The following is a 3,300-nucleotide window of genomic DNA, read 5'->3' on the forward strand; positions in this document are numbered from 1 at the left end:
ACAATTTATAGAAAGGATAGCCACATCCTTTGTTGAATGGGAGTTTGATGAAAGTTATGATTTAAAGTTGGCACTCAAATCTCAAGGCGTGGGATATTTAGAAAACTTCTATCTAAACTGAAGATAATTCAGTATATTTTAATCTGCTTGAAAAATCTCCATTTCATGAGATACATTTAAAGGGCAAAAAGGCAAAAATATGTCCATACAACCATGGAAATTAGTTGGTCTGAATGAAATCTACGAACCCCATGAAAGCCTCAGAAACACAAACCTGCTACCGGTCTGGGACAGCATTTCTGCACAATAGTACTTCTAAACCAAAGGAAGATTTCACAATTGCCAAATCATAGGAAATATGATCTCTGAAGGCAGCCACATCAATGATTTTAAGTTCAAGGAATTGATTTCGAATATTGCAAGAATTCCATCTTAAAAGTCGAAAGAACAATTTGCAAAAGGAAAACATCTACAGCTTCCTGCAGCAAGAGGATTGAAATCAGTATTTAGACAATAGAGAGTTGCTACTGTATTTTTCCTTTGATTGGTGTATGTCAAAGAACTCGATTTTTCGTAATACTTCTAAAATGGAACGATTTGTGGGGTGGAAAGAAGGGAGGTAAAATTATTATTACCTGAAATGTGAAGGCATATTTATCCCACATGCAAGGAATATAATTGAGGGGAAGAGAGGGAAACAATAAATTAGGGAGGGAAGAATATAAAACTCATACCTTTCTCGGCCTTTTGGCTAAGATCAAGTGTAGTATCTGTTCTTATCAGTTTAATATCTGATACGTGGTTCAATGAACCACACGATATTAAATTAATTTCTTCAGGGGGAACGATCAGACGAATAGCTTGCTATCAGATCTTTCACGCGTCGCTTCTGTATTGCACTACAGCAGATGACTGGCGCAACCCACACCCCCAAAGCAATCAACAAATTGATTTCATTCGTTCTTTCAAGCGCTGAAATTTATCTTCAATTCGATTTGATGTCTCATTTTACAAAATTTGTAGATTAAAATATGTAGATTTGATACTTCGATTGTGAAGCTTCAGTTTTGCACTGATACATTAATTTATCTTGTGAGGTTTCTTATAATCCTTTGTAATTTCATTTTCTTTCTCAGATTTCTCTTCAAATTTTTCATGCGCTTTCTTTTTTTCGCTATAATCTGAACACATCATTGTAAAGAATTTGTTCAGTTAGAAATTCTGAAGAAATACGGTCTTCTGGAGAAGTATGCTGAAATAGATTGTTTGTGCTTCTGAAGATTTGATGGGGTTGATAGATCTGATAAAGGCCACAATTTTAGGGCAAAGTTCGAGGCTGCAGTCAAAATGCTCTGATGTGAATCCCATGGCTGTATGTATGTTATTTATTTAAAGCATTTTTGGCCTTTTAAGTGTATCCCATAAAAGGGGAATTTTTATTATGAAGTATTTACAGTCTAGATAGATGTTATTTTAAACAACTCAAGGGCTGAAAGAATTGAATGACAACTTGGAAGATGCTGACAGGGAGGTAAGAGTAATGGGGGATGTGTGGGCATATGTCGAGGGAAATAAAAATGGGCAGTAAAACAAAAAGAGGGCAATAGTAAACGGGGATAGAGAAAAATCTCAGTTCGAAGCGGCGAAACTGGTTTGGCGTGTATGTTTTCTGCTGGCTTGTCTGTACGGATTATCAGATTCCATTATTTTTAAGTAGGGTTTATTTGTTGTAAAATTGAAATTCATCCTCTGTTCTTCCATAAGTTAAACTGAAGTTGATTCTCGAGAAAATCTTTATAACCTGTAACTTTTTCTCAACTCCAAAAGATCCCATATAGTTCTCCAACCAGTACTGGAATAATTCAATAACCTCGTCCACAACGATAAAGGTTAGTTTACTATATTAGATATGATCAAACATAGTTAGAGAGTAAAGACAACTTTCAGAGTTGCACATTGTTTTCTTATAAGTATGATTTAATTATACTATGTTGTAAATCTTTATTATAAACCTGATTTTATTACTTTCCTGTAAATCTTTCTTACGATTCAGATTTTGTTGTATTGTAAATCTTTCTTATAAGCCTGATTTTATTATACTCTCTTGCAAATCTTGTGTGATTTTATTATATTTTCTTATAATTTTTTATTGTAAATCTATTCGGTATCTATTATTCTCTTTCATAAGCTTAATTTTATTTTTATATTTTTTATATTTTCTTATCAGTATGATTTTATTATATTTTCTTATAAATTTTTTACTTGCGGCCAACTAGGACACTTTGTTGCAAAATGTCCTCATACTGATCTGATGTTAATGAGAAAACTATTTTTTTCCTCAAAAGAAACCATGGAGTCTAAAATAAAAAGTTCAAATTTTTTAAAAACAAAAGTCTCTTGTCAAAAGAAGACTCCAATGAAGAATATAGTGATCCGGATGGAGAAGAAGAAAGATTGTTTATGGCTGAAATAATAAACATTTCCAAGTTAGATTCTAGTCAATCAAAATCTTCATTTGATTCAGATGAAGAAGTTGATCTTGAGGAAGAAATCCTTCAATCCTTGAAAGAATTGAATTGAAGAGATTAAAGAAGTTAATCTCAAAACAAGAAATAAACAAAATACATCAAGCTGAATTAGAAGAAGGTAATTAGGTTATTGAGAATCAGAAATTGTTGCTTGATGCAAAGAATAAAAAACTAACATTGTTACAAAAATAGGTTGATTTAAATGTTAAAACATTGAAAGAAAATAACTCTTCAAAACATGACTCAATATATTATTCTAAAGGTTATTGTTTCAAAACAGGACTCAAAATGTTCATAATAGTAACACAAAGGAATCCTTGAAGTTATTAAGCCAATGGAACTCCAATGTATGAAGCCAAACATGTCCACATTAGCTAGTATGAAAACTTTGAGACGGCATGAAGAAATCTCTGCATGTTTCATCAAAACTAGAGCTGAGAATGACATTTCATGGGAAGATATTTGATTAACATGTATGCTAAATGTGATAGTGTAGAATCCATAGCTAGAGTTTTCCATAGTATGTCTAAATAGAACATTGTATCATGAACTTCAATGATTAAAGGATATTCCATATTCATGATGTCTACACAACATTAAAAGAGTTTACCTATTCATGATGTCTCCACAACATTAAAAGGTTTTACTCATCAAATTAGATAGAGGGATATTTTTGTATCATGGTTATACAAGGTAGAGATGGCATGTCCTTCTAGGCATCCCAAGTTACACTACTTGAAAGGAATACAAGGTTCTTGAAAGGTAAATATAG

At 32.3% G+C, this 3,300-nt stretch overlaps 1 non-coding gene across 1 annotated transcript; it reads left to right on the top strand.

Annotated features, from left to right (window-relative positions):
• Positions 1-730: 730 nt before the first annotated feature.
• On the top strand, positions 731-926 carry LOC149536237 (U2 spliceosomal RNA). Its single transcript, XR_016358212.1, has one exon. It is a non-coding gene; the product is annotated as a U2 spliceosomal RNA (small nuclear RNA).
• The last annotated feature ends 2,374 nt before the right edge of the window (positions 927-3,300 follow it).

Source organism: Cupressus sempervirens, chromosome 10 (genome assembly GCF_028749045.1).
Source record: "Cupressus sempervirens isolate cs-2001-9-10 chromosome 10, ASM2874904v1, whole genome shotgun sequence".
Classification (NCBI taxonomy): Eukaryota; Viridiplantae; Streptophyta; class Pinopsida; order Cupressales; family Cupressaceae; genus Cupressus; species Cupressus sempervirens.